General features: G+C 43.6%; 1 pseudogene; it reads left to right on the top strand.

Annotated features, from left to right (window-relative positions):
* The first annotated feature begins 9,392 nt into the window (after positions 1–9,392).
* Positions 9,393–9,558, top strand: LOC115072822 (annotated as a pseudogene).
* Positions 9,559–23,636: the final 14,078 nt, after the last annotated feature.

The raw sequence follows: 23,636 nt of genomic DNA, 5'->3' as shown, positions 1-23,636 counted from the left end.
CCTCATATCAGCCTGGAGCTGTGCTTGTCTCACTCACATCAGTCTGGAGCTGTGTTTCCCTCCCTTGAGTGGGAGCTGTACCTGTCTCCCATAAACCAAAGCTGTGGTTCCCCCTTTGGGAACTATCATTGTCTCCCATGAACCTGAAACTGTGGTCTCAACCCGTGAACCTGTACCTGAGACCCCCTCCCAGGAGCCTAAAGTAGGGCCCCCTTCTGTAAATCTGGAGCTGTGGAGCTGTGGTCTCCTCACATCAATCTGGACCAGAGGTCCATTCCTGTGAGTTGGAACTATGGTCCCCTCCCATGAGCCAGAGTTGTGATCTCCTCCCCTGAACCTGGAGCTCTGGTCCCTTCCTGTGAGCTGGAACTCTGGTCCTCCCCCACCCCCCAGTGAAACTAGAACTGAGATCCCCTCCTGTGAGTTCTGGTGCCCCTCCCATCATGTGGTCTCCTGTGAACTTGAGCTGTAGTCCTTCCTGTAAGCCTGAGCTCTGGTCTCCTACTGTGAGCCTGAGCTGTGGTCCCTTCTGGAGAGCTACAGTTGTGGTTTCCTCCTGTGAGCTGGAGCTACGGTCCCCTCACATGAGCATGAAGCTTTGGACCTCCACCCTGAGCCGCAGTTCCACATTCCTCTGGCAGTAGGCTGATCATGGAGCAGAGCAGAGCATGGAGGACTTCCTGATGTTGGGCAGCAGTGCCAGTCTTCTCTGAGTGACTACATTCCCCACAATCCCCTCTCCTGCAATCCCAGATCGTGCATAGCAGAGGCTTTGCCTCTTATGTCGGGGACAGAGGAAGACTCTATTATTTGCAGATTTTGGTCTTGGGAGGACTGATTCTCTGGAAGAGACCTTCCACCTTCCCTGAGGCCCAGCTGTGAACCTCACTCCACAAGTGGTCCTGGGTATCCAGGCCTTGATGTTAGACCCCACTCATTACCAGGAACCAAGAGGTTTTCTATTATTTTTCTGTTACTTTTCTACAGCCCCAGTATACCTTCACCTATGCCCTAATTAAACTAGAGATAAAAATCAGCCTGGGAGGAAGAAAGAGAGAGAGAGAGAGAGAGAGAGAGAGAGAGATAAGGAAAGAGAAAGGAGAAAGAGGACGAGAGAGAGAGAGAGAGAGAGAGAGAGAGAGAGAGAGAGAGAGAGAGAGAGGCATGGTGGCATGCCTTTAAGGCCAGCACTCAGGAGGCGAAGGCAGGTTGATCTCTGTAAGATATTGAGGCAAGCCTGGTCTACATAGCAAGTTCCAGGCTAGCTGGGGCTACAGGAGACTCTTTCTCAAAAAGACAAAAGACCAAAAACAAAAAGCAAAAGAAAACAAGTACTATAATAACTAAAACTGATATAATCCTCAAACTAAAAATATTTAATTATATCTTAGGATATAAATTTGGAATTCTGGGGCTGGAGAGATGGCTCAGCGGTTAAGAAACTGGTTGTTCTTGCAGAAGACCTGGGTTCTAATCCCAGTGCCCACATGGCAGCTAACAACTGTCTGTAACTCCAGTCCTAGGGGATCTGACAGCCTCTTCTGACCTCTGCGGCCATTGCACAACACGGGTGCACTTACCTACATGCAGGCAATACATGAATATGTTGGGCCAAGTATCAACAATAATGAGAAATTTGTCAGTTTCTATAATTGGGAGTTTGCCACTCACTTCCCTCCCAAATTCTTCAACCTATACAGTCTTTCAGTGTAATCATGTTACTTCTTAAAGAAAGCAATGCTAATAAAATGCTTTTTAATAAAGCAAGTAAGTAAATAATTTTTCAAAAAAGAAATTCTTTTTCTATTTTTAATATTTCAAGTGACATAATAGTACATAGTTATGAGGCACACACAGGTACAATGTGTAGTGAGATCAGGGCTGCTTATGTATCCCTACTTCCAACGTTTGCCGTCTCTGTGTTGAAACATTTTAATCCTCTATACCAGCAGGAAGATGAGAGGGTAAAAGTGAGAGAAAGGGAAGTTGGAGGGAGGAAAGAAGGAAGGGAACCCGTGTCCTAGTGTAAAAGGAGGGGATGGAGTGCCTGCTGCCACCGGAAGCTTTTCAGCAAGGCCCTGAGACCCCTTGCTGGGGACATCACAGGATACTGAGGGGTCTCTTACAGTGACTCACAGTCCCTCAGGGGCCTAGGACTGTCTGATGAGTAAACATGTCTCCAGCTTCCTATCCTTTCAGCCAGGATTTCCTCATTCAAGTTCTTGAGTGTTATATGGTTCTACTTAACTACAAAACAGTAACAAAAACCATTGGTATCAACTCTAATCTAGGTTAAGAACCCGTTCAGGATCTAAAGACACACAGGGACAGCAGCCAGCTGGTCCCAGGCACCAAGGTGGGAACTGAATCCACACAGTTTTAGGTTCAAGATGACACAGACCAGGACTAGAATCTGCTTCACCACCTAGTGGTTGACTGCATGATCCCAAGCAATCTGATCCTTTGAGGAAGCCTTTGTTTCCTCATCCACAAAGTGACAAGAACAATAACATGTTTATGGGGGCAGCCATGATGACTGAGTGTCATGAACTCATGCAGCTACTACCAAAGTGGGTCCCAGACACATCTGCATCTCCCAGGAGCCTGTAAGACCCATTATGGGACCTCAGCGGCATCCTCCCAGTGTGAAAATCACTGCACCATGGTGGCAGGGGACAAGCAAGAAGGAACAAGCACTCAGCAAGCAGGTCACAGGCTTGTGGTAGGAACTGCCACCTGACCTGACCCTCCTGGCTGGGCCCCAAACTCAGGAAAGTTAAGTCACTTCTCCATATCCAAACAGCTAGAGTCATGTGACATGAGCCCAGAGGCCACATCCTTCTGTCCACATGGTGTTGTCTGCCTTTGAAGCTCAGATCTTATGGCAAAATAAGTGTAGACGTTCTCATGGGGCTAAATGGAGGGGAGGGTGGCTGATAACTCTACCCCAAGCAGCCTGCAAAGAGACTGAGAACAACCAGTACTTCAAACATTTGAGGCTTGGGGCAGCAATGACTCAGTTCCTGAAGAACAAAAGACACAGGATACACAGTGTAGGCATCTGTGGGGCCATTCCACAGAGAACTCGCCAAAGCCACGATGGATGCCGCTCCTTCTCTGCCTTGTCATGTCATCTAAAGCTGAAGCCCCTTGGGCTAAGTTGAATTTGCCTCAGCTCTCCTCCTGGCAAGCAGGAGACTTCAAATAAGTGTCTACATTACGAAGTGCTTAAAACAGCATGCTCAGCTTACTTCTTAAAACCTGACTACCTCATCAGAGCCGCACCAGCAGCCTTGAGCCTGCACCTCACAGGGCCCTGTCTTTAGCTTGCCTGTGCTCAGCATGTGCCAGCCACACTGATGGTTTTCATTCCCCAGGAACGCATGCTCTGCCTCAGTTTACCTCAGAGCCTTTGTATATGTTGGTCTCCTTCTGGCACGCTCCTCAGTCTAAAGGCCTGAGTCACAAGTCACTGCCTCAGCGAAGCCCCTCTCTCCACACCCTTCCCATTGCCTCTACTCCTGTTTGTCTCTTTAGTAGCACACTTCACAACCCGCCCTTATCTTTTCGTTTCTATTTGTGTTTGTCCAAGTCTGCTCCTCCCTCCTATGGAATGTCGTCAGCTCCAGGATGGTGGAGACCATATCTGTCCTTTTCGTACCTGTATTTCCAGTGCCTAGCACACACTCTAGGTGGGAAATAAACACCTACAGAATGGGTGGGTGGGTGGATGGATGGATGGATGGATGGATGGATGAGAGTTGCCAGAGAAGGAGGAACAGCAAATCAGCTGTCTCCTCACCCAAAATCAAAGAAAATGGCAACATTCCCTGGTTGGGGGAGGATGGGGTGCAAGCAAGCAGGCTCCTGCCTCCCTCACAGAGATGAGCTGGGGCAGACAGAGGGTGGCACGGAAGAGTTTGTGATAGAATTGATGGTGACACTCTGTCTGTCCTAAACCAGGGCATTTCAAAGAGCTAGGGGTTGATGACCACCACATTCAGGCTGGAGCCTATCCCTAAGAGAGAGGACTTTTCCCAGACTACCTACACCTAGTCAAGGCCTATTGCAAAGTAAAGGCACCAGGCAAAGACAGTCATCAGAACTATGAGGCTCCCCCCATAGAGTTCCTGGTCTCATCCCATAGAACCTGCTGACAAGGTGCAACTTCCTGGGTGGTAAGCACCCATTGGAGCGTCAGACCCTGTATCCAAACCAAGATGGACTTGACCCTGTTTTTGTCTCCAGCTTGTGAGTTCCTGGAGGCAGATGGGGCTGCTAGACTGTGCCGATTCGCAGAGCATTTGCCTTCCACGGGAGTTCACATTTCTCCCTCCGTCTTATATTTGAAACAAGCTGTGATGGATGTTCATGTGAATAGGAAGACTCACAGCTGCTCACTACATACTTATGCCAGGACAAACCTCTGCGTACCGTATCACTAGCTAGGAAGCCGTCGCGGCTGTCACAGGCCTGTGCACATGGCTTCCTGCTAGGGCCACAGCTTCTCCATGGGGTTCTCGCACCCCCATCCCATACGGTGGAAGGGCCCTGGGTGACATGGCCTTTCCTGCACTCTGCCCTGCTCCCCTGAGCCTGGCTGGGAGTATTTATAGGAGTGGACTCAGCTGCACAGCCAGGAGACCATGATCCATTAGCAGGGTGTAAATAGCGCTCTCTTCAAAGGCCAGAGCCAGCCCCATTCTGTGAGGTCTGAGTCAGTATGCTGGCTCTCTCCTGTTTCAGGCCTTATTTATCTTCCTGATAACTTCCATAAAGGGCCAAGGCCGCCTTTTTGGTATGCAGGGCCTGCCAGAAGTATCCCCAGTGAGATTTTCAAAAGAAATTGGCTTTTGCTGGGCGCCTGCTACAGAAACAATCTTGTCCACACTCGGGGGAGGGAGGAAACAGCAGAAAATGCAAGCATAAGTCTGGGAGGAAGGCAGCACAGGTCAAATCACACAAAGACTTAGGGACACACAGGCAGAGGCGTCAGGGGTAGCCGGTGAGCCAAGGACATACAACCCCGAGACCAGCACAGACCTGTCAAAGCACAGGGGCATGGTGAATAGCTTAAACTTTAGTGCTAGGCTTCCTCTGGACATGGGGACAAGGTTTAAATGAAATGATGTGTGGAGAACACTCAGTGTGGTTGATGCCCAGCAGGGTGAGTGCTCCAGGGCCATCTGGAGAAGGCAAGTGTGGAGGCTTCGCAAGAGGTGAGGACTTGGCCAGGTTCTAGCCTGTCACCTGCTGAAAACTGATGGTATTGGCTCATGCTGCCTCTCTGAACCTGAGTCAGAGAGGAGGGAAACATCAGGTGCTGGTCTTCAGCCAGTCCCAAGAGTGGAAAAGTTCAACCCAAGAGCCACCTGGTCTTCCAAAACACAGGAATGGGAATCCCACAGTGATTTAGCATCAGGGAGAAGGTTGCTCCCAAGTTCAGCTCAATGTGTCCCTTGAGATAGGGCAGTGCTGTCACTAAGGGAAACTGAGTCTGAGCACAGCAGGCTACGGGGAGCAATCCTGCCTCCCAGTCACAGGGAGTACCAGCCAAGGAGAGGAGATTGAGGCTGCAGCAGTCTCCCATCCCCCACCACAGGGTCTGAAAACCACCCACTTGCTTGCTTTGCCACAGGGCCCAACCTCTTGATACAGCCAGCCTGATGCAGCCAGCCCTGGCTGGGCCTTGCTAGACAGCCCTGCCCATGGATTTCCATGCTGTCCACAGTCAAAACTCCTCTAATAATCCTAGGAGGAAGGTGACATCTAGCTCTAAGACCAAACCTGAACTGAGAGCCCAGGTTAACTGGGGTGGAAGTAAGAAAGTGAGGCTTCAGGATCTACACTGGCATCAGCCTGTTCAGCAAGTCTATGCTTATTTACTTTTCATTGTGGAAATTTTCAAGCATATACAAAAAGAGGAGAAAACATAACGAGTCCCCAGTATCCACTGCCCAGTTTCAAACATCGTCAACCCAGAGCCAAGTGCTGTGCCCAGTATTAGGGATCCAAACTCAGGGCCTCATATTTTGGGGCAAATGTTATATCAACTACAGCTTCTCCCTAGCCCTCTGTTTCTTTGTTTGTTGTTTGTTTGTTTCTTTGTTGTTTGGTTGGTTTGTTTCTGACTGACTGGTTTTCTGAGACAGCCTTAAACTCCTTATAGAGCCCAGGCTAGCCTTGAACTCACAATCCTCTTGTTTTAGCCTCCCAGGTGCAGGGATTGCAGACATGTACCTCCATTCCTGGCAAGGGATTTCTAAAACTTGTGTTTTCCAGGCCCATCTCCTTAAAAGAAATATGCTGAGAAAATGGATAGCCCCCACCAGAAGCCCCAGCTTTGGTGTCAGGGGATACAACATGACTCTGAAAGCCAAAACTGTGACATTTCCCCGTGCTCAACTTATTGGGGCCACAGCTGGATCTGCAGCTGCAGGTTTCCTGAGTTTTATTCTGTCCTTTCTATAATACAATACTGCTATGGGAAAGTGGAGGCAAATGGCAGTTTGGACCAAACTGTAAGTGAATGCATTCTATGTTTCTTATATCTTATGTCATCTTCTCTTGATGAGGGTGAGAGCTGGCCCAGATCTAGGCCTTTTCGGTCAGTGGCTCTGGTAACGAGTCTACTTTTGTCAGTTGGTCTTTCTTTGCAGAGGTGTGTGGAATTTTATTGGGGAATGTTTTGATTTCCTTTGGGCTTGTGAAATTCATTCTTTATTGTTGCATGTAGTTGTAGACGGCTCCTTTTCCTTATAGTACAGTATTCCACTGTGTGAAATGACATCACCATTCATTTACCCTTCCTTCTCTTGATAGGAATGTTGGTAGATTTGGAGCTGTTATAAATGATGTTGATACTGATGCTATAAGAGATTTTTTTTAATTTTTCTAGGTACACATGTATTTCTGCTACTGAGAGTACAGTTATCATTAAGAGGCTGGATCACAGCCAGGCGTCAATGGCACATGCCTTTAATCCCAGCACTTGGGAGGCAGAGGCAGGCAGATCTCTGTGAGTTCAAGGTCAGCTTGGTTTACATAGTGAGTTCCAGGATGCCTAGACTACAAGGAGGCCTTGTCTCAAAAAGACCAGAAAAAAAAAAAGAGGCTGGATCATAAGAACATATGTATTTAATGTTGGGAGAGGCTGACTGTTATGTCACTTTTCCAGGGGAGACATAAACAACTATTCACCCAGACAGGGTACCAAAAATCAAGTCCATCCAAGTCTAACTTAGTGAACCAACGAGTTCATTGGGATTACTTACAGGAGCATGGTGACTGGAGACAGGTGCATCACTGAAAAGCCCACCCCAGCTGCATCTCTGGAGCTCCCCGCATGACTTAGCAGCAGCTCAGCTTCTCCCCTACAATTGTTATTGTTTTTACAGTCTTGGGGAGGAACTTTGTGACTCTTCATAACTTCCTGGACTTCCTGAATCTGATGAGTTCCACGAGTCTCTCTTCTCCTTTAAAGTGGGACTGCTTCAATTCTGAGGGAATGGCTACAAATTTTTCCAAGGCTATGCAGAGCTTCTGGTATTCAGGACCCTGGTTGCCGTCTTTGTGTTTTCTGGATCAGTTCACTGCACGTTAACCATTATTGTGGATGTTGGCACATCAGGACCAAGGAAGCAGGAGACTTTGTCACTTGCTTTCATGACCACATGTGCATCCTTTTGTAAAGTCTTTTCAAGTCTTCATGCTCGATAATAGTGGGCTGTCCTTTCTGAATCACTTTTAAAGTGTTCATGCATCCGGATCATGAGTCACATGCAGGTTTTACATGTACTTTCTGTGCTTTTTTACTTCCCTAATGATATATTTTGATAGAAGTTTTCGAGTTTAGTATGTTCTAATTTTTAAATTAGTTTTCTTGTATGTTTCAGAGTTACGATTCAAGAAATAAAACACTAATTAGAAAATGAGTAATGAAAGTCTTTTTTAAAGTCACTACTGGGGACATCAAATCAGCAACCCCAAGAAGCAATGAATTTGTAAGTCCTGCACAAGAGAGGCCACCTATCCATATCCTGGGTTGTGAGTCTCTTGTCAGTAGCCACTTCTGAGAACTAAGGCATCTCATTGCCAAGGTGAGAAAGGAAGGGGGGCAGGCTGAGGTCACGTCCATCAGGAGAAAACTGGAACAGCTCAGAACATTTTTTTACACTTGAAAAAAAAAAACCCACCAAAGACTTAACAGTATGCCAATAACTGAGCCATACAGCAATGTAGCAACACGCCACCTGGACTTGGAAAAGGTTCCATGGAGCACATCTCTATCAGCTTGGCCTCTTCCAAAGAGGTAGGCCTCTATTCTGTAAGGAAAGGTTTCTCAACATTCCACCAGGGGGCCTTTCTCCTACTGAGAATAACACATGCAAGACTAACACGCTTAGTGGTCTCATCAGCACCAAATATATTAATCCAAGTAATTTAAAAAGTATTTGTTGAAATGACAAACTTTCCTTTGAAAGCCAGTGTTTGCACTGTTAAAACAGCAGTCAGTCTGGAAGGTCACGGTGGCCTCCTAAATCCAAACCTCTCTTCACATCTTAAAAGTAAAACAAAACTAAGATCAAAAAGAAAAAAGAAAAAGAAAACCTGCACGTGACTGACTCATGCCTTCAGCATTACAAGGAGTCAGATACAACTATAAATTACATGTAAGAAGTACTGAGTTCTGACAAAATGCGAGCACTACTGCATGCCTGTGATTGTGGAGGGAAAGTTCATGGAAAAGCCAGCCATGGTGGCACAGGCCCAGAATCCCAGCACTCAGGAGGCTGAGGCAGGACTCTCTGGGAATACATAGCAAGATTTTGTCTCAAAAAAAAAAAAAAAAAAGTCCATGGGGAAAAAAAGAGGAGGAAGCAGGGCAACAGATAAAAACAGAAAGAATCATCCAGAATGGAAAGTTCCAACAAAGAATGCAAAATAATGAGCTTCATTCAATCTGAACATCACAGTTCTTTCTGCAGAGAAGGAACTTGACGGAGAGCAGGGCCAGGCCTGGCAATGCCAGAGAATCACTGCTTTGGCGGGAAGAAACAAAAATGGAAAAAAGTATCTTCCCTTGGCTTAGAGATGTAGGTATAAAGCCAAAACAAAATACCTGTCCTCTCACCATTAACCATTGAATAAACTGCACTTCACCACACTGACAGAAGAGGGCAGTCTTGAAATAAGCACCCTGCCAACCATGTCCTATGGTGGGGGAAACTCAAACTCCATCATAAGCTACTATAAAAAATAAAGATAAAATATGAATCAAACATTTCACCTAGTGAAAAGTCAACTAAGGAAGAAGTAAAATGTAACTTAATATTCCAAACTAAACTAGATGTTATAAAACACATATTTGAAGTTTAGAAAAAAATCATAAAATTGCTTCTCAGCCCTTTGGCTAAGACCTAATGCAGTGTTTGTTCTCACCAGTTTACCGTCTGATATATCCTCTATCTGAGGACAATATATTGAATGGATTTTGAAGCAGGGAGACTACGAATTTCAACCTGGTACTGCAGTACCTCCAGGAATGCAGCATGTCCCTGGGGGACTTACAAAACAAGGCAAAAAAAAATATATATATATATATATATACATATATATATATATATATATCAGCAATAAGAATCAGATACAAAAAAACAAGAATTAAAAAAAAAAGGATTTTAAAAATAAGGAAGAAATAGAAACAGAGTTGAGATAGTTCCGGGAAAAAAATATTTAATAAATAGTTAAAACAGCCTCAGAAATAAAGAATAATCTACAAGATGTCCAAGACAGAACTGGTTCAAGTAAAAATTTACTAATAAACATTTTAAAGGAACAGAAAGTTCCTGGAATAGAAGTCAGGCAAAGAAGGTCTAACCTCAGTATAAATGGAACCATGAAGAAGACATCAGAGCAATGGAATAGAAATAATAGTTCCTTACACAAGAGAGGTACTAAATCAATGCCCAGGGAAGGCCTGCTGTATGACTTTGAAAATGGATCTGAGATGCACAAGTCTCAAATATACCCTAGAAAAACTAGTCAATTTTAATAACAGAAAAAAAATCATCAGAACCTCTAGGCAAAAAATTCAAATTCTTTTTCAGGTAAGAAATTCAGGATGACAGGATTTCCTAAAGAAGAATGCATACAAGTGACAGGGCAGGAGTGGCATGGCAGTCTGAAAGCTTGGAGGAACAGAATCACACATTCCACATGTGGGCCTTCAAATTCATCTTCTCTCTACTGAGAATGGCTTGGTGGTGATTGTTTAATGCATCAGTTATAGAGCTGCGTGAATACAAGTGGCTTGTGACATCAGAAGAGTCTATCAATATGATAGATTCTAACAAAGTAGAAAATGCAATCTTAAAAATAATAGCAAAGGGGAGAGAGGAGGAAAAAGTAAAACAGTTTTGTCACTAATTGTTATTGAGGTAATGAGAAAAAGCCAGAAGATACCACATAAAGCTGTCAGCCCATGAGGCAAAGGTTAAGTAAGAAATGTGGAAGGCTGAAGGCACTGTAAAAAGTACGAACACATGGCAGCCATGCGTCAAAGTCAGAAGATGATCCAGACAACAGTGAAAACACATCTGGAAATAAAGCACACTGGACAGTCTCAAGGCAGCACCTCACTTAGAGGGTACACCTCAGGGACAGTCCTACAGGAGGGGAGAACAAGGCATAGGTGCCCATGTTTCCCCACAACACTGGGTGCACAGTTAGTACAATCAGAGGGAAAAAAATCAAGAAGGGAAGACGAAATGAAGGATAATGGCAACTCTACTCAGAGAGCACAGTTGCATGTTTAGAAAACACTACAAAAAAATTGTGAAATCCAGGAAGTCTCAAAATTTTTGATGACCAAACCCCTTTATATTCCTGAAAGTTTATATGATTTAGATGCTATGCCAAGGTGGATGGGGGAAATTTCAAGGGGTCCCATCTCAAGATGAAGAACCACAGGCCATCAATGGATGCTGGGGGAGGGCGAATCAGTGTTCTCCAGGGATTAACTCCCTGAGAGTTTATCTAATCCCAAGTAGGCAGCCCTAAACACAGGTACACATGCATATGTATTTCTATGTCCACATGTATATATGTATATGGGACAATAATAATCAAAGAAGACAAGAAATTGAGAGGAAGTGGGGGAGGATAGGAAGAGTTGGAGGGGAACCAGAAGGGATGGAAACAATGCAAATACAATACTCATGTACAACATTCTCAAAAATAAAATAAAGTTCTAAATAAATGTGCACATGGTTTATATACCATCATATTTATTAGATGAGAGATCTAAACTGAAAAAAATATTAATTTTATTAAATAAGAGCAACAATAAATATGCCAACATGAATAACATATTTTCAAGTAACCATAAATTCTAGTAAAAGTTTTACGTTTTCATATATATCTTTTCTGTTACTCAGCTTTCTAGAATGCAGAGGGCTTTTCACATCTGCAGCCACTCTGTTTTAATAACACACATGGCACAACCACTGCGTGCTGAAGAGAAAATGAAAGTTAAGAAGACAATTTCTGTCTTAGCATAATCACAAAGATGGTTTCAGCCTTTTGAATTCACTAAACTATCTCAGGAATTACCAAGGGTGCCTAGAACCCATCCTTAATCATGTCAAACAAAATAATTCAGCAAGATTGTAGGATATTAGAATATAAAATCAATACCAGAACACATATAGATATATATAATCACTGATAAGACACATAATATAGTGAAGAAAATTTCTATTTACAATAGCAGTGGAAAATTGAGTTCTTTAGAATAAATTGAACAAGAAACACTGACAACCTATATGAAGAAAACTATAACATACTCCTGAAAAATACCAAAGTGGACTTGAGTCTTGGAGAAGATAGCCTTTTTCGTGGTGAAGAAGCCTCAACACCAAGATGATAGTTCTCAGAGCCAGGCATGATGGTGCATGCCTTTAATCCCAACATTCAGGAGGTGGAGGCATGCAGATCTCTGTGAGATCAAGACTAGCCTGGTCTGCACAGTAAATTCCAGGCCAGCTGGGGCTACAGGGAAATCCTTTTTCTAAAAAACCACCAACAACAAAAATACTAGGTCTGGAGAGATGGCTCAGTGGTTAAGAGCATGTGCTGCTCTTGCAGAGGACCCGGGTTTGGTCTCTAGCACTCATTCCCGGGGGCTCAAAACTGTTTGCAATTCCAGCTTCAGGGGATTTGATACTTTCTTCTGACCTCTGTGGGTGGGCACTTGCCCTCCCATGCTCACACCCACACACAGACAAACACATCTAGACACATAAAAATAAAACAAATCTTTTTTAAAAAGTCAAAGTAGCTATGTATAGCTAGAAAATCCAATATTAAAGTTTATATGGAAAATTTTAAAATGAAAGAATACCTATAGGAAAACAATTAGGCTTACAGGTAGTTTTTAATTTTACAAAGTCTCTATAGTTAAGCGAGTGTGCTAATGTTGAAAAAATAGACAGACCAGTGGGACAGATTGTGAAGTCCAGAAATAAAGCCCCACCACATTGGAAGTCTAGCACATGATGAAAATGCTATCTCCTGTCACCCAGGCAAAGGTGAGAAGGGTGCTTTGAATGAGAAATGAACCCCATAGATTCATGTATTTGAATGCTTGGTCCCCAGTTAGCAGCACTGTTTGGGAAGAGTATGGATCCTTTGGGAAGTAGAAGCTTGCTTGAGGAAGTATCACTGGGGGTGGGCTTTGAGATTTTATAGCCTGGCCTCATTCTCTCTCTCTCTCTCTCTCTCTCTCTCTCTCTCTCTCTCTCTCTTCCTAAAAACAATGTGACCAGTCAGCTTCCTGCTCCTGCCACCATGCCATCCCTGCAGGGTGTTATGTCTCCTCCACACTTTCCCTCTAGAATTGTGAACCAAAATAAACCCTTTCTTCCCTAAATTGCTTTTGGTCATTGTATTTTATCACAGCAACAGAAAAGTAACTAATATAGAAATTGGTACCAAGAAGTTGGGCTGTTGCTGTGATAAACCTGTCTTTAGACCATTTTGTGAAGGAATCTGAAACTTTGCACTGGATGAGCCATTGGGGGCTACGGGCAGAGCTTAGTAGACCATTCTTGTGAGCTTAGAGATCAGTGACACTTTCAAAAATGTAGACAGTGAAAGCACAACTCATGAGGTTTCAGAGGGAAGTAAGGATTCTATAGGGCTAGGAACTGTTTGTGAGATCTTTTGGCTTAAAAATCTGGCTGCATTCTGCCCATGCCCTGAGAATTTGTATAAGATTGGAATTTTTTAAAATGGATTAATTTCTTTGACAGAGGAAATTTCTGTGGCATGGTTATTACTGATTATACTTATGCAGATCTACAATGAACATGAGCAACAAGCGAGGCAGAAAGAACTAAAAACTATGTAGTTGGAAAGAAAAAGCACTAGGAAGCTTAAGATAGCAATCGGGTCACGTGATGAAAGAGGCTATAATTGTTAAAGAGACTAGCACCATTAACGAGAAACCTCATGCTCTGCCTTGGAATAATAGAAAAAGTGCCCTGAGGGTAAGACTTCACCCAGCTAAGGCTCCAACTTGTAAAAGAAGAGAGCCTAAGGGGTTTTCTGCTCCTAAAGAGCACAAACCTAGGGAAATTATTACCAGATTCAACATATAGAAGTTATTGCAACTGTGGTTCAAGGGGCCCAAATTTCATCCCAAGCTGGCAACTGAACCTGGCAGTTTTGTCCATTTGGTGCTGGTTTTGGAGACAAGAATGATGCAAGATTCAGGAGGTCATAGATTCGTCCTCTGTGGTTTCAGAGGGCCATTGAGGCCAGGCAACATGTGGCAGGATTGGAGTCTCTGTATTGAGGCCTTGAGAGATCATTGCATCAAGATGTGAAGGTGAAGCCTGGTTTGTTATGAAAACTACAAGATGTTTGTGGTGTTTTGAATGAGAATGCCCCCAGTAGGCTCTAAGTATTTGAACACTTGGTCCCCATTTAGTGGTGCTGTTTGGGGAGGGTCATGGCCATGTTAGAGGAAGCATGTCAGTGGGAGCAGGCTTTGAAAGTAAATACTCACATCCCATTTCTAGTCTGTCTATGTCTGCTTCCTGTGCCAGCTTAAAGATGTGAGCTCTCAGTTTTGTGCTCCAGCTGCCTCCTGCTACCTCCTGCCATGCCTTCCCCAACATGATGGACTCATCAATAAGCCAAATAAACTCTTACTTTTCTAGGTTGCCTTGGTCATGGCATTTCACAGTAACAGAAAATGTAACTAATATAGGAATTGGTACCAGAGGGTGGAGTGTTGCTGTAAAGAACCTGACCATGTTGGTTTGGGAAGGAATGTGGAAGACTTCAGGAGTTTGGGCTAAAAAAGAAGTTGAACGCTGTAAGCAAAACTTAATGGACAATTCTAGTGGAGGCCCAGTTTAGCATGTTCCAGAGAGATATAAAAGTAAGGACTTAAACAGCAACTAGGATATTTTAGCAAAGCATCTGGCTGCCTTCTGCCCACATCCTAAGAACTTGCATGAGGCTAAATTTTATTACTATTTTATTTATTATTTTTTAACCTTATGTGTATGAGTAGATTGCCTGTTTGTATGCAAGTGTACCTGTGTCATGCAATACCTGCAGAGGTCAGAAGAGGGCATTGAATTCTCCTGGAACTGGAGTTACAGATGGTTGTTAGCCATCATGTGGGTACTGGGAATTGAACCCAGTTCTTCTGCAAGAGAAGCCAGTTCTTTTAATCACTGAGCCATCTCTCCAACTCCCTGAGGCTAAGTTTTCAAATGTAATGGACTAATTTCTTTAGTGGAGGAAATTTCAAGACAGCCTAATATTGAATGGGTGGCATGGTTATTAATAGCAATATTATGGAGATATACAGTGAAAAAAGAGCAATTGGGGCAAAAAGAAGTACAAACTTTGGAAAGAAAAAGAGCACTAGGAAGCTTAATAATGTTGAAGCCACAGGGACTCCTGAAGGAGAGGTTCTCTTTGATAAGGAGATTAGAGTCATTAAGAGTAGGCCTTCAGAATTGTACTTGAACAATGAAAAGTGCATCCTCAGGGCAAGACTCCACCCAGCTAAGTTTCCATCTTGTGAAAGAAAAAGGGCTAAGGAGTTTTCTGCTCCTAGTAAATCTGCAACAGGCAAAAGCATTTGCAAATATGGATCAAGTGGGCAAAGGCCCAGCCCAAGCTGGCAACCTAACTTGGCAGTGTCATTCATGTGGTTCTGGCTTTAGAAACATGAAAGATACAAAAGTGAGGGGTCATCAGTTCTTCCTCCACAGTTCAAGAGAGCCACCAAGGTCAGGCATGCAGCAGAGGAGTCCCTGCATAAGGAAGGCTCTGACAGGAGAAAAGGGCCTGAGAGGCCATTGTGTGAAGTTGTGAAGATAAAGTCTGGTTGACAATGGAGACACCAAGATGTTAGAAATGCCAAAGCCATGAGATATCTACCAAGGAGATCTGTATATAGGGAGTAGTACCAGCCCAAGAGAGAGAGAGAGATGTCACAAACAACCAAACTGGAGGGGCTGAGCCATCTAAGCCCTTTGGAAGAAAATTCCCAGACATTAGACATGGAGCTACAAGCATTGATGTTTGCCCTGCTGGGTTTTGGGCCTTGCTTTGGTCCAGCATTTCCTGAATATGTCTCCATTGCACCCTTTCGAATGAGAATGTGTATTGTGTGCCACTGCATGTTGGAAGTATATAATTGATCTTTTTTGATATTGTTGTTGTTGTAGGGTTGTACAATTAAGAGAGAGCCTTGAGTCTCAGAAAAGACTTTGGATGTTGGACTTTTAAATAGTGTTGAAACTGTTAAAGACTATGGGAACTGTTGAAGTTAGACTAAATGCATTTTGCATTATGACATGGTCATGAGCCTATGGAGACCAGGGAATGGAATGTGGTAATTTGAATAAGATTGTCTTCCATAGGCGCCAAGTATTTGAACATTGGTCACCATTTGGAGGTACTGTTTGGGGAGGGTCATGGAACTTTTAGGAGGTGTGGCCTTGCTGTAGGAAGCATGTCAATGGGGACAGGCTTTGAGAATTCATAGCCATATCCCATTTCCAGTCTGTCTCTCTGCTTGAAGATGTGAGTGCTCAGTTTTCTGCTCTGGCTGCCTCCTGCTGCCTCCTGCCACGCCACCTGATCGTGACAGGCTCTTATCCCTCTAGAACCACAAGCCCAATAAACTGTTCCTTCTATAAGTTGCCTTAGTCATGGTGTTTTATCATAGCAACAGAAAATGTAAACTAATTATAATATTGGACATGCTAGAGCTGTGAGACAAGGAGAGCTGCATATAGGGAGTAGAACCAGCCCAAGAGAGAGATCAGAGCTGGAGGGTCAGAGCCATCTAAGCCCTTTGAAACTGAAGTTCCAGATACCAAACATAGAACTACAGGATTTGGTGTTTTCCCTGCTTGGGTTTTGGTCTTTCTTTTGTGCAATCTTTCCTCCTATGCCCCCATTCCTTCTTTTTGGAATAGGAGTGTATAATATTTGCTATTGTATGTTGAAAGTATATACATTTTTTATAACTTTACAGGAGGTCATAGTTAAGAGATTGTCTTGAGTCTCAGAAGTGATTTTTGGACTTTGGAATTTTGAATAGTGTGAGACTGTTAAAGACTGTGACATCATGAGATGACCATGAGCCTATAGGGGTTAGGGGTAGAATGTGGTGGTTTGAATGAGAAATGCCCTCCATAGGCTCATCTAGTTGAACACTTGGTCCCTAGTTGGTGGCACTGTTGGGAAAGTTATAGGAAGATTGGTAATACTAATATAGTCACTTAGTCATTCACTTTGACTCCTTTAGGTGGTGGAGCCTTGCTGGAGGAAGTACATCACTGCTGTGGGCTCTCTGCTTCCTGAGAGCAATGTGATCAGGCCATTTTCTGTTCCTGCTGCCATGCCTTCCTCACCATGATGGACTCTATCCCCCTTAGAGCTGTAAGCCAAAATAAATATTTTCTTCCCTAGGTTGCATTTGGTCATAGTATTTTTATCACAGCAACAGAAAAGTAGCTAATACAGTGATCTTCTGATAAATGGCACTGGCACATTGGATAAACATTTAGAAAGATTTAAGTTAGATCCATTCTTCATATCACACACAAAACAAGTTCTAAATGAACTAAAGACCCAAGTGTAGAAAGTTCTGTTACCTGTGGTACTAAATGAAAAGACTAGTGACCCATTCTTCAATCCAGGGGTGGTAATGCTTTTTAATCATAAACCCAAACCAAAGTGAAATCAGATAATAGTTGATAGCTGGTGTTCTATTTTTTCTGTTTTTATTGAATTCTTGTGCACGTTATACAATACATCATAATAATATTTAAACTCCCTCCCCTATCTGCACCCCCATAACCCCCTGCTGGATTGCATGCACTCTGCCATATATGTTAAGGCCTATCAAGTCAAGTTTGTGTCCTCAGATGTCCCTCGGTGTGAGTTCATCCACTGGAGCCTGGTCAACCTACCTAGTGTCACTCCCTTAAAGAAGACCAACTCTCCCTCACCCAGCAGTGATCAGTTGCCAACAGATAACTGACATTTTAAAAAATGTTTCTTGAATAGCAGAAATAGTGCAAGAAAAAAAGAGACAAATATCAAAGTGGGAGGAAATGTTTATGTTATTTGTGTACCACAGATAGAGAGCTAACATACCTTTAACACACTCCATTCAAAGCTCTCTAGAAAAGTGAGCAAAGAGACAAACAGACAATTCAACATGAAGACATAAAAATGGCTCTGAAATCTCTGAGAAACAATTCTATTGAAAAAAAACCTATGCATAATCAGAGAAATGTAAATTAAGGCTTCTTTGTCATAACTATTTCTCACCCATCAGACTGGAAAAAAATTCAAAATCTTAACACTACATTGTATTGGCAGAGCTGTATAGAAAACAAGCTCACCCATACATTGCTGGAAAGAATGTGTATTATACAGCCCTGTACAGAGAAGGTTGGTGACACTAGCACAGCCATAGGTCATTCACTTTCACTCCAATAATTCTTCTAAGAAATCATCCTAAAGATACACCAACAATAAGAATATACCACATTCAAGCCAGGAAGGAGGCATATACCTATATTCTTAGCATTTGGGAGGCTGAGGCAGGAGGATTATGAGTCTGAGGCCAGCCTAGGTTACATAGCAAGACCCTGTCTCCAAAACCAAACAACAACCACCACAAAAATAGCCACAAGAAGTAATAATATACATCCAAGTTTCTTTAATGCAGCATAGTATTAGAAATTCCTTAAGTTCTCAAATACAGGAAATTGGTTGAGAAAAACAACAAAAGCCAACTATGCTACATACATACATAAATATATACATACATACATACATACATACATACATACATACATACATAGAAGTATGTTAAATAGTTAAAATGGGAAAAGGCTGGTATGGATATGATTTATAGAGTGTATCGTATATTATTAAATGCACCATATATAAATCAAAGTTAAAAGGAAATGTATATGTTTAATATGCTACTTTTGTATAAGAAGGAGAAAATAGGAAACTATACCTATTTTCTTGTTTTTGCAAAAAAATGAAAGAAGGAAACATAGTAATTAAAAACAGTCAACATACTTTGTTAAAAAGTCACCAAAAAAAGTATTCTCAGAAAAAAAACTTCTAAATCCCTTTCTCTGCCTCTGCACTCTCCAGAGATAACCACCTTCTTTCCTGTGACTTTTCCTTTCCGTGGCTCTTTTGTATAGAAACAAACATATGCGTGCTTCTTTGTATAGCTTTGGCTAGTAGAAGCTTATTTGTGTTCTATTGACTCAAAAGTGAAATTAGCAAGGATGAGAAAAACAAATTGAAATTGAAAGGCAACAGAAGCAAATGAGCCATACTGTATTTCAAATAAATCTAACAAGAAAAACACTGACAAACCCAAACTGAGAACCACGCTAAAGAAGAAAAGAAATAAGAACTAATCCAAAGTACACTCTCAGTATGGGGAGGGCGCTGCAAACTAATAGTAAAATCTGTCCATTAAGCTTATTTCCATAAGGTATGGGGTACCAATTTCAAAACTTCTTTCATTACAGTACAGGTCTGAGAATGTAAGTATATGACAAGAGTCAGGTTTCTTGCTGTGAAAGAAAAGAGCTTCAAATCCAGGGTAAGCAATGAAGAGCCTGTGAGTAGATTGGACTTGGAGAGAGCAGAGCGAACTCATAGCTCCTCATGTGTGTGCATATGTACATGTGTGACATACATTTCCAAAGCTAGAGTAGATGGGGTCTGTGTTTTGTGTCCATCCTAGATTTGAAGCAGCCCAGAAGCAAGGATGCTCCAGTAGCATTTGGGCAGACCTAGAGATGAGAACCTAGCACAGGAACTAGGGTTCTCTAGGAAAATGGCTGACAGTAAAACCCGGGCAGGAAAGAAATAGGTAAGCAAGTCTAGTACGTTGCGCTAGAGTCAGAAAGACACAAAGCATGAAGGGGACCTCATTGGCTAAATCTCCAGCAATTTGAAAAGAAAATGATAATGATAATAATAATAATAACAATAACCATAATAGTAGCATAATAACTCACTGAGTCAAATAGAAAGCTGTGATTCCATACTGATGAAGAGGCAGCAATGGGGAAGAATGGGAGGACGGGAGGAAACAAGAAAAGGGAGCATGGGAGAGTTCTTCATGAGAATGCCAATAAATGTTGAGTGTGTAAGTGGAACTGGAAAATCATGTGATCATCATAGCAAAGACTGATGGAGCAAGACTCACAGTGGATGCCACACTTGCAGAGCAGAATGCCAACTGATGAGAACACTCCCACGCCATAGTGTCTCCACACAGACTTCTTGTTGGTTCAAGGAGAATGGTAACCAGTTAGTGTAGTAAGCACATGGCACCCTGATGAAGAAATCAAAGTCAACATCACCAGCGGGGTTGAGAAATAGCATTAGCCCCAGATGTGAGCTCCTGAAGATTCTAGTTGGGGATGTATGATCAGAACTTAGCATGAAAGAACATGACAGACCCAGATGGAGGGCATTTTATACTCTGACCTTTTCTGACCTGTATCAGGATTGACAAAAAGGAGCTGAAAAGTCATTCCTAGTCAAAGGCTATTCAAAGAACGTGACATCTGTGAGTATGAGTGCAGTGTGTGGTGGTGGAGTAGATCTCGAACTAAAAGGGATAATTCAGAATGAGGACTGCCAAGTAAATGATACAGGGTTAAGACTAGCAAAGCCTTCCAAAAATGCAAATGTCTTCTGGTTTGGGGGTATGGTTTTTTCAGTCTGTTTTGTTTTTTTCTGTTTTAAGACAGGGTCTCCCTGTAGCCCCAGCTGGCCTGGGGCTCACTACGTAGACCAGGCTGGACTTGAACCCACAGAGGTCAGCCTGCCTCTGTCTACAGAGTACTGGGATTAAAGGTATGCACCACCATGCTTGGTGTGAATGTCTTCTTACCCCCCAGACAGGTTGCACTGCCCTTCACCAGTGAATGAGCACAAATTCCAAGACAGGGCAGAAGCAAAAGGGCCTGGGAAGGGCAGTCCCAGAATCATCAAGTTTAATCCACTCTAAGAGTCCGCACGACTTAAGTGCTTCCAGGCTTCCAGTAGATGCACTTGGCAAGAGCATCCCCCTAGGATCCCCAGAGAAGTCCTAGGCCATGTGGAGACCTAGAATCAAAGGGTGTGGTGCTCCCTAACCCTTAGCCAGGATGGACATAACCCAGAGAGCAAAAGTCCAAAACTCCCCAGCTGGGACTCACTGACTAGTACAGATTTGGCAGCAACCTCAAGGCCACAGAAAACCCCTGAGACCACCCCCAATCCAGGCCAACTAACAGGAGCTGTCTGTCAGCAGTCACCACATTGACTCTTCCAATGGGAAAAAGGGAAGGGAGAGACAATGGGAATGAGTAAATCACAGCCTTTCAGATGCACATCTCTTCCCGGAGATTTATTCTGGATTGCTGCATCTGACCCATTTTGTGCTGAACACAAAAAAGAAAATGTGAGAGAGCTTTCGTTTTTCCTTTGTTGGAGATTTATTTAGTTGGATTATATCTGATCTGGGTATGCCCAATAGCTCTCTGTCAGACTGCTTTGGCAGTAGACAGGACAGACAACCAAAGAGTTTACATTTTCTATATCTTCAGGTTTCTGCAGCAGTTCTGGAATTTCACAACGTTCCTTTGCATAGCCAGGTGAACACAAATGGTTTGAGTGAGGCAGGCAAGGGGACAAAAGCAAAGGAGAAAGAGGGGGCATGGAAATTCAGAGAGAGGGGCCTGACAGACATCTGCCATGATGGCTTTGTCATCTCCTTTAGTTCTTCCAAAAGTATTCATTCCTATGTGCCTGGACCTCATTAGACGCCAAGAAACAATTTCAGGTGAAGCAAATAACAAGGGCCTGAAGAGCAAAGGGCAAGGCTTCACTGCCATGCTCCAGCCACACAGAAGAAATACAGAGCTGTGTTTTATCTCTAAAATGGGGGTGACCCAGAGCACGGCCCCTCATAGGGATTAAGTGGCGAATGGTAATGACACTCAGCGGCCAGAGCAAATGCTTGCTAAGTGATTGTTTGACGAGTAACCCAATTGACTGTCCCGAAGTCCATTTTGTCTTCTCCCTCCTCTACAGATAAACATGAGTATGGATTTCCCAGCTGATAATTGCAGAGGATTCCAGTGTTTCACACACACAAAAAGTTATTATCAGCTTCAAATCCAAAGTGCCACTACAGGCCCATCAACTCTCAGTCTGTCAGTGACTGCTGAAGGAGAGCTCAACCTCACATCAGAGAGCTCAACCTCACAACGGAGAATGGCCCCACTTAAGAGCCTTTTCCACACACCACCTCGCTGGCCTCTGAAATCTGTTATCTCAGGAGAGGGAAAGTTAAAACAAATGAACTCACAGCAGCTGAGGAGACAGAATAGCTCTCATGGCGTCTCCCTCCACACAGGCACAGCTAAGGTGGAAGACCCAGTTGCATGTTAAAGCTGCCTGGCTGAGGGAGGTGATGGTAGATGAGAGGTTCCTATCAATCATACAGCTTTTATTTGCCACAACTCTAGAGAAGGGTTCTCTGTTCCAGCTGTAGACAATGGAGAAAGTGGCCCACACTCACTCACCTGCCCCCTCTCCTAAGGAATCCATGAGGGGCTGGCTGGACCACTTCAGCACAGTCAGCAACTTGCTGGGTGGGATCACCTGGGGGCAACGAGAATCTGCACTGTTTGTTGTGAGGGTGAATATGGAGCTGGGATCCCACAGGGTTGTCCCTCTCAGATCATTTCCTTGACTGAGCAGGGTAGCACTTGTGAATCTCACAGGCTCAGTAGGGTTGCTTATCAAACAGGTGTCTCAAACCTTCCCAAGGCAGCTCAGTGGCCTAGCTTTTAGAATGATAGGTAGTCATAGAGAGAAAGTCAGTCTGTTAGAATTCCTCTGGAGAGTCCATGAATGGAGAAAAGGCAGTCAGTTGGCTGGGGGCCATTCTAAGCACAAAGGCAGGAGCCAGCTGTGTCAGGTGTGTTTAAAGTTTGTCTTACCTTTAGTTCCCCCATCCCCCACACTTACAGCAGACAGCATTGTAGGCTTGAAGGTACACTCAGTCAGTTCTGTATGTTTGTCAGAGAATCTGAGGGGGAAAAGGAGGTGCTGGGTGGGAGGCAGCTTTTGTGTAGAAGTAAATAACCAGTTGCCCAGGGTCTTTCTTCTTCTATTCAAATTCATGGGGCCGGGAGGGTAGTTTACTGACTTTCCTACATTCCTTCTTCTCCATAAAAACGTGCGCCCTGGCTAGGTAGGATCTCTCTTGGCTGCCCAACCTCAGACAGTTCAGTGAGCCCCTCTCTGTTCCTGAAAGCAGAGCTTCAGGCTGTGAAGGCATGATCATGAGGTATTCTCTGTGTATACTGCTCTAAAGGCAGTGCGCACCCAGAAGAAAACACGTCAAAAAATTCCTTCTACCTTAAATTACAAGGTGAGCTAATAAAAAAAAATAAGTCACCCCATTTCAGGGTTTGCACAAGTCCTTAGACTAAGAAAATAGTTCTTAATGGCTGGATTACCAACAGCCATTAGGTCAAATATTAGAGTGCCTATGATTTCAGAGACCAAGAGGTATGAATATTTTTACTTCAGATAATCCAGGAGACAAGCACTCACAAACAGAAACCCTAGGCTTTCACAGCCAGTACCCTCTTCAGGACAGGAAAAAAAAGTATCTGGATTGACTGATTGCTACCTATTAAAATCCAGGTAGGAGAGGTTCACCCTGTACCAGCGAAGTGAGGGTGAAAGTGTGGGCCAGCCATTCTATGTGGATGCCTGTGTAACGCTCATGGGAGCTACAGGTGGCTGGGGTCAAGAGGGACACAAGCCTTTGTGTCTAAAGCCACCATTGGATGAAGGAGCAGTGCACCTCCAACTGGACCAAGGGCCACTTGTGAGCCAATAGCAGTCTGGATTCTCAGCCCTTTTTGCTAGGGCCTGACAGTACATCCTGGCTTCAGATCCCACTCCCTGGTACCCAAAATAGAAAGGAGAGTACTACCACCATGCATGGCCTCTACGTCCAGTACTGTGGAACCACAGGAGTT

The sequence above is a fragment of the Nannospalax galili genome, unplaced genomic scaffold (genome assembly GCF_000622305.1).
Source record: "Nannospalax galili isolate Female #2095 unplaced genomic scaffold, S.galili_v1.0 scaffold1830, whole genome shotgun sequence".
In the NCBI taxonomy this organism is placed as follows: Eukaryota; Metazoa; Chordata; class Mammalia; order Rodentia; family Spalacidae; genus Nannospalax; species Nannospalax galili.
This window is presented reverse-complemented; position numbering and strand designations above follow the sequence as displayed.